This window comes from Peromyscus leucopus, chromosome 4, assembly GCF_004664715.2.
Source record: "Peromyscus leucopus breed LL Stock chromosome 4, UCI_PerLeu_2.1, whole genome shotgun sequence".
NCBI lineage: Eukaryota > Metazoa > Chordata > Mammalia > Rodentia > Cricetidae > Peromyscus > Peromyscus leucopus.
In genome coordinates, this window is record NC_051066.1 from 80910299 (window position 1) to 80923077 (window position 12779).

The 12779-nt window shown below is 34.3% G+C and overlaps 1 protein-coding gene across 4 annotated transcripts in view; it reads left to right on the plus strand.

The window, feature by feature from the left end:
* Window positions 1-12779, plus strand: part of Immp1l (inner mitochondrial membrane peptidase subunit 1) — a 64164-nt gene that overhangs the window by 3675 nt on the left and 47710 nt on the right. For 3 of the 4 annotated variants that reach the window (XM_028877856.2, XM_028877857.2, XM_028877858.2), the window contains exon 2: window positions 555-667. The gene's annotated coding sequence lies outside the window, so the exon portion shown is untranslated. Of the gene's footprint in view, window positions 1-554; window positions 668-2043; window positions 2175-12779 lie in introns of all 4 variants that reach the window. The other variant, XM_037205079.1, reaches the window with a different exon arrangement.

Here is a 12779-nt window from a genome sequence, read left to right on the forward strand (position 1 = left end):
GCAGTCATCATATTCACTAAATGATTAATCATTTTTTTACAGCAGCCTTATAAACTATTTTCTAATATGTTTTCATTTTTAAAATTAGCGGGGAATGGTGGCACATGGTCTTTAATCCCAGAACTCTCGAGGTAGGAAAATCTCTGTGAGTTGAGGCCTTTATGGTCTACAAAGCAAGTTCCAGGATAACCAAGACTACATAGAAAAACCCTGTCCAAAAAAAAAAAAAAAAAAATTACATTAGATATGCATGCTGATCTGTAAAAGCAAAAGTGTAAAAGTGTTCATGGCTGTCTTATCAACTCCTTGACTGCAGTGAGTAGCTTTTTATATAACTTGTTATCCTGTTATTTTTTTAAAAAATTCCTTTCTTAAATCTTCTTTAGATTAAAAAGACTTTAATATTATCATTTATATCCAAATATCCAGATTGAAACCTCCTGCTGCCCCACTAAAAGGAATATACAATTCACTGAGAAATGTCTACTCACCATACTTTAATTTAGCCCAACATTGGTCAGAGGTGACCTAACAGCTTTGATTTATTGCTTTAGGAATCCATAGCCATGGATGACTCACATATGCTTCGAGACCTGCTTTAGATTTGGGTTTTCCTGGAGAGCTTACAACTACGCTGAAGTTGAATGAATTGTAGAACAGACCTATGGTAAGTGGACTTTTTAAACAAACAAACAATACCAAAACCCCCTTTTTCTTCTGTCGGTTTCAAGTTCAAGTTAAGTCCTTTGGCTGTTGTAAGGCTGCTCCCTGCTGGACAAAATGTGGCTTTCTAAGATTGGCACTAAGTAGCTGAGCAAAGAACTGCTTTGGCTGCTCCCCTCCCCCTACCAAGGGATCCTTGCTACATTCACAAAAGCTATCCTCAAAATAGTGCTGTACTGTTGCCACTGTGTTGATAATCTGGTACAATACCAGGAGAAGGTGCTCATTTCCGTGTTTGTTCATTGCTTCCTGTTTAGTGGCATCTAAAGGTTAGAGCAAACACATTCAGTGATGCCTGTCAATGTAGGCCTTACATAACTCTCTTAATTATGTGTGCTTTTTGTAATGTAAGTCAGTATACTATTATAATAATGATACCTGTTATAACATTTTTACTTCCATATGTTGTTGTAGAGACAAAATAATTTGTGTCTATACAAATCACTTCTCCAATAGTTGAAACTGTTTCAGTGTAATATAAACTAGATCATATTGGATCTATTTTGAATGAAAAACCTGTGCTTTATGTTTTATATTCTTGTCTTTAAATGTTACATACCTTGTTCTCTACCCTATTCCATCTGCCATGTTTGCTAGCATGTAGGGCGTATACTTCACAGAGTGACAGTAGGTCAAACATCAAATATTGTTTTTGCAGCTAACCTGTCATAGACCTATCATACATATATAAAAGCCCTCCTAAAATTGATTTAAAGCATCCGAGAGAAGAAAGAAACTGTGCTTGTTCCTACCTTCAAGCTAAATATTCTTATTTTTTTTTTTTTTGTGAGTGCAACCTGCACAAAATTCTGGTTGTAGTCTGAAATTTTTAGGATAAATATACATTTTTTTTTGTTTGAAAAGAAGAAAAGAATAACAGTAAGTACATAAGTGAAAGTTAAGCAGAACAATTGACCTTACATTATTTCTAGGCCTCCTATATTTTTGTAGCTGTTGCAAACATGTGGAAATCATACTTAATTGGAATTATGGAGAATTAGGCATAGTAATAGTTCTTTGTTATTAAAGTATTACAATAAAAATTATAAATGCAGACCAAGAATATAATTGTTTTTAACAAGAGAATGAACCTTTTCTTTCTCAGCAAGAATACATGATAAGAATACATTGTCACAGATAATGCATAGTTTAAAACTTTGCATTTCATAATGTAAGGTTATAAAGAAACATGGGAAAATATATGGAGTAATGGTGAAATACCTATATAACAAATCCAAACCCCATTACCTGAAACATCACTAGCACCCCCAATCTAATGCAGTTCTCTCCCTTCCCTCACTCTCCCCTTCCTCTCCCTAGTGATGGGAGTTTCTAACTATTGATGGTTTCACATTCCTGGACTCAAGCATCCTGAGACTGTTGACTATATTTTACCATGTCCAGCTTAGTCTCCCTTTTCTTTAAAGGTGATAAATAGTCTACCTTTTGCTGTAAGTATTTATATTATTTCTATATAATTTTTAACTCTCATATGTGTTCCTAAGCAGTATGTTTATATTTTGCCTCTTTTTCTTATTTTTTTTTTGTGTTTATATGGGTGCACATATTTGTATGCACCACTTTTTAAAACAATGTTTATTTATTTGTTATGTATATTGTGTTCTGCCGGGAAGGGGGCACCAGATCTCATTATAGATGGTTATGAACCACCATGTGGTTGCTGGGAATTGATCTCAGGACCTCTGAAAGAGCAGCCAGTGCTCTTAACCTTTAAGCCATCTCTCCAGCCCCAAAGAATTTCTGAATTTTTTCTTTCTTCTGGTTTTTCAAGGCGGAGTTTCTCTGTGTAGTCTTGGCTATCCTGGAACTCGCTCTGTAGACCAGGCTGGCTTCTAACTTACATAGATCTACCCACCTCTGCCCCCTGAATGCTGAGATTAAAGACCTACGCCACCACCACCTGCCTCTTTTTCTTTATAAAATAGTATCTACTTTTTTATTTCATTCAATGTTTTGTTTCCATGGGCCATCTATGTTACATTCGTCTTCATCCGTTTACATTATCCCTTTGCTGTGGATACCAATTCAGACTTTCTATGTTTGGCAATTATTTGGTGTTTCCATTCTTAGGCAATTTTAAAAGCCATTGCAGTGACCATTCTTCCAAAATCCTGGTTACTGTCCCCTTTTAAAAAATATTTCTGAGGGACTAGTATGATGGCTCAGTGGTTAGGAACCCTTACTACAGAAGACCTGGGTTATGGTACCAGCAACCACATGGCAACTAACAGCCACCTGTAACTCTAGTGCCAGGATATGTGACACTCTCTCCTGACTTCTGTGGCCACTGTGTACATGTGGTGCACATACATAGGCTCAGGTACACTCACATACACAAAAGATAAAAGCTATATTAAGATATAAGAGATAAAAGCTATATCTGTCTGAGATGGGTACAGTGGTGTATGCCAGTAAGCCCAGCATTTGGGAGGCATAAGCAGGAAGATCACTGTTGAGTTCAAGACTGGCATGATCTACATATCAGTTCTAGGCCAATAGGGACTACATAGTGAGCTCCTGTCTCAAAAACCAAACATAAATAAAAATAAAATTATTTCTGATAAATGATATATTATTTTCATCTGGAAAATAGTTACCATCACAAGATAATTACAGTGATATTTTAAAGTAATATGAGAAATTGGATACATCTTGACAAAAACAGTTATGGAGTACTGGAAGTGTAGGTTGTAAGTATAATTTGCTTTATTAGAGACCTTAAATGTATGTTAAGATGACATATAATTAGAGGTTATTTAATATTAAATATATAGATAGATATAGACATTAATTATACAGGTTTAGGTATGTTATATGCTAAATTCTCTAAGAATACCTTTGTTCTGGTCTTTAGACGTAACCATTCTATACTGTGTTTTCATGGGAGGCAATTTGATCTACTTTTGGACTCAAGACTATCTGGAGAGAGAGCCAAGGGAAATGGACTTAGGTGGCAAAGGGTCATAGTTCTGTACTTTCTAAAGAATAACTCCTTAAGAAAATAGGCCTGTTTATCCACATTTGTCTTTTGTTGCTTTTATTGCTGCTCTGTTTTGCTACTTGTCATTAAGGAGATTCTACTCTGTAATTCAGAAAGAAATTTCTGGAGCAGGAAAATAAATGTACAGCTTTTAGTGTTAATGATACCAATATTCATATGTGTTTATTTATGAAATATGTAATTTTGTGAAGCATTTGTAGATAATCCTAGTTACCTAAATTGGGTATAATTCCTTCTATTAAAGATTAGCATATTAAATATATATTTTTAATGGAAAGAAAAATTAGATTTTAACTTTTTGTCACCCTGGCAATGTATTAATGCTGGCAGTTTATTTAAAAATATGTGTCTTCTAAATTATTTTAAGTAGGACCGCATGATTATCATTCGTGGCTAAGTTGTAAACATTTATGTGACCTTCAATTTTATTTTTTTCAAAATGTCACTATATGTTCTAATGTCTGCTATTGTTTACATTATGGAATTAGTTTTTGAATACTCAATTATTTAGTTTTTATCTAGTCAGTAATGCATATTAGTAAGTTAATCATTATTGTGTTACTTTTATATTTCATACTGAGAGTAATTTCCATTTTAAGACATATTTTAAAATACACTCTGATCACAATGCAGAAGTTAAAGAAAGGTGGGTGGGTGATTAGACCTGACTTCTCACTAAGCATTTAGATGGTCTTCACTTGTCAACTGCATTTTTTAGTTTAAAGTATCAAATTAACTATTAGTTTATCCTGTCTTTTATTTTAATTCATGCATTTAAAAACTGATATTCAGATAAAAGATAATTTCAAAATAAAATCAGTGTATTACTTATGAGTGGAGCATCACATTAGCATTGGGTTCACAATAGATCATATCGCTTTTATTCCATCGTACAAGCTTAGCAGCACAAACAGAATAATCAACATATTATTTGGCTGTCATGTGCTGAACAGAAACCAGAGATCACAAGGAGGTTTTCCCTAGCTGTGGTGATGGCCTTTTTGTTCCAAACCCCCATCTGGGAGGGCCATGGTGTGTTATCATATGGAACGCGGGCTTTTCTGTAATCTGCTTAGCTGCACTGCCGTTTGAATCTTCATTCCATGTTTGTGTAATTTATAATTTTAATGAGACCATGGCTCTTGTGGGCTTTGAAATATATTAAAAGCTCTTTTGTGCATATGCTTTTGTTCTTGCTTAATAGGCTCAGTGTATTTAAAACTGATGAATTTTTATTCATGAATTTGGATGTCTGGAGATTAACTTAGAGTGAATATCATTGCACTCATCTATTGATGTTAGAAAGGGGGTTTTTGTTACTGTTTTTTTCATTTGCTTTTGTGTGTGTATGTGTATATACCTATATGATACTTATAACTAGAAAATGTTAAACTTAAATAATTTTAAGAAGCTAGAAAAAATAGCATGATTTAACAATAAAGAATAGATTGAAAATGTTAACCATCTTATTTATAGATACTCAAATTTTCTCAGTAGTGTTATATGTTAAATAAATATTGTAAAGGAATAACTATGAAAAAACAACTTTTAAATAAAGCTAATACCTTAAATACTTCAATTTGCATTGTATTGTTAAAATTACACTTGAATACTTGGTGGAGATAGACTTTATATTTTAATCATATTAGGGTTTATCTGTGGTTATTCTAAATGAGTCATTCTATTTTTTGGTTGTTAGGCATATGTTACATATTTTCACTATTTTTAGATGTTCTTATTTTTATGAAACCATTTTTAAGTGAAAGCTTAAAAATATTAATGGATAGGATGAAAAGACTTATGGAAAAGCAGCTTACCAATAATTTATAAAATTGAACTTTTGTTTCTTTCTCACATTCTGAAATATACTAAAGGCTTTATTTTTTTAATTGATAATTAAATATGTTGAAAAGTTTTGAATATAAACAGTTTAATAGTTATATAGAAAAAATATGATTCTTTATAAACCCAGACATGTCTTTAAGCTGCTCTGTTGCATTCAGGTATAACATACAGAAGTAACTCAGGAGGGATATATTTATTTTTAAATCTACATTTGTATTGCAATTCTATTTGAGAGGATGAAAAACTTCTGGGGGAAAAAAACCTATTTACTGGGAATGTTGACATATGCTTGTAATTCCAGCAATTCTGTGGCTGAGTCAGGAGAATCACCATGAGTTTGAAGCCAGCTGAAACTATATAGTGAGACCCTGTCTCATTAACAAATAAACAGCCCAAACCAGTCCTAGATTTACTGTTTTGAAGCTTTTTTTACAACTTGATACATCATGATTCCTTTTATGTTTATAGTAGCCAGCAGTTAGGGAAATCTCATCTTCTACCATTTCCTTTAAGCTAGAAACATTCAATAAAGATTTCTATGACAGAGGTCCTCTACTGCCTTTCCTAAGTTTACCTGTCGGTTTTGACGGTTTTCCCTCAGGAACCCTCTGCTTTAGTGCTGTATTGTACTATTTCAATAGCTTAGGAACTGTCCTGATTTGCTTTCCATTGCTATGAGAAACATGATGACCAAAAGCAGTTTGGGGAGGAAATGGTATGTTTGACATACTCATCCCCATCATAGTCCATCATTGAGCAAAGTCAGGGCAGGAACTCTGGCAGAAGCAGGGGCAAGAACCATGGGAAAATGCTTCTTACGTTCTTGCTCAGAAAACATGGCTTGTTTAGCCTGTTTTCTTTTATCTCCCAGGACCATCTGCCACTTCCCACAGTGGGCTGAGCCCTCCCACAACAATCATTAATTAAAAAAAATACCCCCAGACTTGTTCACAGGCCAATTTGATGGAAGCAGTTCCTCAATTGGGGTTTCCTTTTCCCAGGTAACTCTAGTTGTGTCAAGTTGACAAGAGCTAACCAGCACAGGAGCAAGCTGTGAAAATGTATGACTACCAACACAGTATTGTCCAGTGGCAATTTAATGTGAACCATGTAATGTTTTTCTTAATCGGCTATATTCATATATTACCTAACTATTCAACATGTGTCGATATAAAAATTTTAAATGCTGTATTTTTCCATTATTTTATTGTCTTCAGAGTTTACTGTGTTGTATGGTATATGTCAGTTTAAACTGGTCACATGTAAAGTATCATCAGTCTCATGGGGGCTGGTGACTACTTTATTGAGCAGTGTAGCTATAAAAATCATAACAATACATCACGACAAAGTATGTAATTTTTGCATTCCTTATTATTTTTCTAATAATAAACTCAAGGTATATTATTGGAACATGTTAGAATATATCTGGTCAGTACTCAGGAACCAGGTAATATAATTCTGATATTCTATGTTAAGTGGTATTATTAGCAGAACTGTAAACAAACATAATTCAGTTTCATAGCACATGCAATAATGGCCAGTGTAATGAATGAGGGATGTTCTTCATAATTAAGAGTAAATGAAACTTAGCCAATTAGCCACTTTTCAAGTATACTGGAGTCAAGTTTTATAAGAATCCCACAAGGAGTCTTAATATTTTTTAAAATAAAGCTAAGTCTTCCCTTGTATGCCCTTAGATTTTTCAAGATTACTGTTTGTACAAATAGGTATGAAGCTTCTTTTTATATGTTTACTTGGAGGCACAGCTGTGGCTTCTTAGGAAAGAAAGGTGATTAATAATGTTTTCTAAATATCTCTAGAATTCTTTACATTGAGCATGCTCTGTATGGTACTATGAAGAGATATTATTTCACTGGGACATATTTTAAAATATGTAATTATGAATTATAAAGCCCTGAATTACAATTAATATGAGTTGATTCAGCTATTTTACAGTGTTTTAGGGGGTTTGCTTTAAAAATCACAGTGTAAAGCTGGGTGATGGTGGCTAATGCCTTTATTCCCAGCACTTGGGAGGCAGAGACAGGTGGATGGATCTCTGGGAGTTCGAGGCCAGCCTGGTCTACAGAGCGAGTTCCAGGACAGCCAGGACAACACATAGAAACCCAGTCAAAAGACCAAAAAAAAAACACCACGAATGAAGAAAAAAACCAGTGTAGTCACTTTATAAAGAATGTAGGCCTGAGTTAGAAGAGTGACTCAGCACTTCTGAGCACGCAATGTTCTTGTCCTAACACCCAAATTTGATTCCCAGCACCTGTCAGGTGGCTCACTACCACCTGTAACTCTCAACTTGAGGGCTTCTGAAGCTGCCTTTTGACATCCGTGCTCACTTGCACTTACGTCTACAATCCTTCATACACAGGCACATAATTAAAAATAGTAAAAACATCAGCATAAATAATTGACTATGCTAGAATATAGCCTAGAGATAATCATATATTCATGAGATCCTTGAGCTTCTCCCACTTTCTGAGTTTTGAGTAATATGGCTAATCTTCACACAATTTAACTTTTATGTAGGTATTAGCCAGGGTCTTTGTACTCTTTGATACATTTCAATTTTATTGACTACTCTCTGTGACTTTTGCATTTAAAGTGCTGACACAAAATGTTAAACCACTCTATAAACAATACCTCTAGTTTTTTGGAGATGATAAATCCATCCATTGATTTCTTAATTTTATTATGTACACAGTCGATTGTAATCCAAGATTACAGCAAACAAGATGTTAATTTTAAGACATAATCTATGTACATTTCAATTACTGAGCATGATGTTACAGAAGCACAGAAGAAAAAGGAGTAACATTTGTGCTATCCTCACAGGAGCTGTCAATAAAAGATGTAATAGGGGATTTAGGACTCTGGAAATGGCCAACTAATTTATGTGAATCTATTTGATTTCAGCGAGAAAGACCAGCTCTTTCTCGGCAGTGCATATTGTGCAGCGCAGGCTGTCTATACAGAACCAGGCGGCTGCATATGGATAGTCCCTTGATATCATTCACTTGCTGTGTAATCTTATTATGCAAAGTTCTAATCTTCACCTAGAATGAATGCCTCTGGGTCAGAATATAGTCATATCAGGGTTTTTGAGGTCATGTTTTGTGATCCTTAGCTTATTCTTCTAAGTAGGGCTGGGATTTAAAGGGTATTCCCCAGACACTAGCAGAGATAGACAGCAGACCCTGCTGCCTTTTTGGAAGACAAGACCAACATGAGGTCCCTGGTAGGATTAAACTTGATTTGTAGCTGTAGGATTTTTTAACAGATGTATTATTGGACAGGGAATAGGGGGCCACCGGCACAGCAAAATTGAATCATGACTGGCATTCTCAGGGAGTTTGCTGCCTGCTAAAACAGCAGCTGCATGTGGATTTGACTTCTTTCAGGTGAAGCGACTTCCAGTCATTTGGAAAGGATGGGATGAAAAGGAACCTTGGTGATAATTTTGATGTCTGCAAGATTTAGTACCAGTGTAATGGGATTATCGGTAACACCTTCACTGCAGAAAAAGCCACCTGGCGTTATAACTGGCAGCAACTGAGAACTAATCCTTTCCCATCTCTTGGATGTCATTCACGAAGCTCAAAGCGATTTCTGCCCTGCTAACTGTGATTAATTTTATAAACAACAACAAAAAAACAGGTGATCAAGACGAAGAATATATCTCTTATTGTAATATGTATGTTTAAGTAATGTGATTTATAAATTCTGTGACATACACAAGCTGAGCATCATATGCTCCAAATTTTATTAAACTGTTCAAATATGAAGCTTGTTTGGTATGTCTTTACTTTTTCTAGTTGAGTGACCAAGTAATTGCTGTTAGTAAAGATTTGTATGTCAGATTAAATATTAATTTAAATATTGTTGTATTTTTTTGGCTATAGGGCCATTATTGATAAAATAAAAATATTTATAGATGTTGGAAATTGAAAATAGTTGGTTTTGACATACATTTTTGCCTGTTTTTGATTGTTTGAATTGCTGATGACATACATTTTTTGATGAATAGGACATTTAGTAATTTAAAATATATAATACATATTTCTGATAATTAAATAACATTAGTTCATACTGTTGATGAAATGACTCTTTGTGAGAAATATATGATATCAGCGTGGCCAAGGCTGGGGAGAGTTAATACAATGCTGAGTGGCTGTTTCTAGAGATCAGTGGTTCTCAGTCTAGCTTTCATTTAGCATATGGGGTAGTTATTTGCTCTAGAATCTGTCCATTGGTTAATTTTTTTAACATTTTGCTTCAACCCAAAACCTTATCAAATACTTTGTTTAGAGGTGTTAATTGTTTTAATATTCTTCTCTTATACTATTCAGAATAAACTGGGAGAAAATGAAGTGAAATTATCCCGTCAGTCACCCAAACAGTATGCACCATAACTGCCGAGACAAGGGAAGATAATTAGTGTTGTCAGTGTTATGATCTCAGAGTAGTTCATTTAAAAATATTTATTCATAGGACTTGACTTGTATCTTATTGTGCTTCTTAATCTAGTAGCTTTACATTTCAAAAATAGAATAAAAAATGTCGGTCCAAATGTTTTTAAACTTTAAATTTTTAACTGAATATAGGTTACTAAACTATTTTCATGCTGTAAGAGTAAAGCACAATCACTTACTTTACAGATGTGCCTATGGCATCTGTTTGTATATAGTACTTTTATCTTCTATGCAGTCTGTACTGGAAAGCCATCAAATGGAGTGTGAGTATAAATAGTGTTCTGTCAACTCTCCCTGCAAGCATGTTACTCTTACTGGACTTGGTAGAACCAGTTTCAGGCTACTATTATGCTATATTTGTAAGTGCACTTCTTCATTTTACTGTTTGAAATGAATAGGTGAGAAAGCTTAACAGTATTTCTCTTGAACAATGTATTTTTACTATTTGAAAGTTTATTTACTTAAAATTTTATTATTAGCTATCCATGAATTAAAGGGACTATAACCATTCTTTCCTTATCATGATAATTCTTGTATTATTTCATTGAGTTTACCATCTCAGGATAATTTTCTGTGGTAGTTAATAATATTGTGTAATTGTTTTTTTAAAAAGTGTCATTTTTTTTTTAAGACAAAATCTGTCTAGAAGTTTTCTCTTACTCAGCACAGCAGGAATTTATACTTGAAGTTAAGCTGTTTACTTAGTGGCTCTTCAGAGTTATTTTCCTAGGTACCATTCATGTTCTAGAATATTTTTTTCCTTAAGGTCCAAAATAAGTACATCTTAATTAAATTCAACATGAACATGTAAGGTCTTACTAATGTTGTAAATTCTTTTGAATACATATAGGTCATTTGTATGTAGTACTCTGTTGGTAACGTAAAAATTTAATTCATCTTGAAAAGGTAGATACTAATTTAATTTGCAGCATGGATGATACACAATGATGTCAGTAGGGTTAAGGTATTTTGGGAGATAAAATAATGGGATATAAGGTAAGAAAAATGAGAAGTATATTGAAAGGGATGTTAGGTTTAACACAACAGCAGCCTGGGAATGATAGGAATTGCCGGTTAGGACAAAAAACAGAGGACTCTCTGTTTTTCTGGAGGTTTACTGACTCAGAGACTGAAGAACCTGCCCGTGCTGGGTGTGGCAGCAGTGACAGCTAGCTTGTAGTGCTAAATGTTCTTTCTTCCATTTGAACTAACATCTGTTTGGTTTTAGATGTTTGTAGCAATAGTATTTTTGAGGGGATGATGATGTGGTTGATGAAAGTGGATGAAATAGTATGCTATAGATTTCATTATAAATTCTAATCGATAAGGAAAATTTATAGAAGTTTCCCAAAGTTCACAGTTTAAAATAAGAATAGTTAAATCTTATCATATTTCTGAAAATGTTGAGCAGGCTGCTATGGCCTTAAATATCAGCACAAAGACCTTTTCTGGGTTTCCATCCTAAGACTTCTTAAAACTTAAAATTCTGTCTCTGCTCCCAAGGATTTGTTATTAGTGCTATGACAAGAGCATGAGAATCTGAATTACAAATTTTTGATTTTATCTGATATTCAGTTATGAGGTTATTTTGATACTACACTCAGAGTATAACAATGTTTACTGCTTTAAGCCTGACGATGATGCTGGATTTTTATTCCTCTTGGAATAAAACAAAAAGGGTTACTAAATCTTCATAGATCAGAATGCCCTGAATTTGCAGTTTGGTAACATGAGAAGTCATCTCTGGACCAATCTTGCAGTAGATTTAGTATTTATAGATTTGATCACTTCATAAGCAGTCCTAAGGGTGAGTTGCATGTAACAGGAACTGAATTATTGTTGGAGAGGCTGCTGTGTGAGAGTAAGTGACTTAGCTGTTGAGACGTGTGCATCGTGCGGCACTCAAGTGTCTTCTAAGCCTTTCTTCTCTCTTTGTCACAATAACCTCCATTTAGGATCTGAAATGGACATATATTTTACAGTTGCTTTATATTCATCTTTCTAAGGAAAACATTTTTTTTTTAAAGTAATTTCATCTCAGATATGTCAAAATAATTTTTTTCTGGAACAAATGAAAGTAAATACAGCAATGTATTTGTTTTTGAGAAAGGGTTTCATGTATTCCGGGCTGGCCTTAAGTTCCTTGTATAGCTGAAGATGAGTTTGAACTCCTGACCTCCTTACCTCCACTTCCCAGCATTGAGATCCAGCACACCCTGCTCACTCTTTGCTAATATTAACATTTGTATAAATGACAGTGAGTCCTCTCCTTGAAATCAGTGCAGTAATGATTATAAAATAATATTAATCATTGCTTTAGTTGTCTGCTTAAATGCCTGAAAATCTATAGTCTCAATATTTGACGCATGAAATTTTCTGTATGTTTGAAACAAAGTGCTTCCTCAAAGAATTCCATACCTAAGCCATCATTTGTGGGCCATTTGTGATTTGGGGAAGTCTGAAACCACTCCGTCTATTTCAGCCAGGGGATCTAAATTAGGACTGTAGAGTTGGTACTTATGCCTCCAAACATCCAAGAATAGAGGAATCTCTTAACTTGTGTCTGGCTTCTACAGTTCACTTTGTTCAGTTTTTCATGTTGGTTTTACTGCCGAGTCCAACTTCTCTTTCCTCCATATGACTCCAATCCCATAGATCCTTTGATAGTTGTGAAAAGATTTCTTTCACTGAAAGTGAGAGTT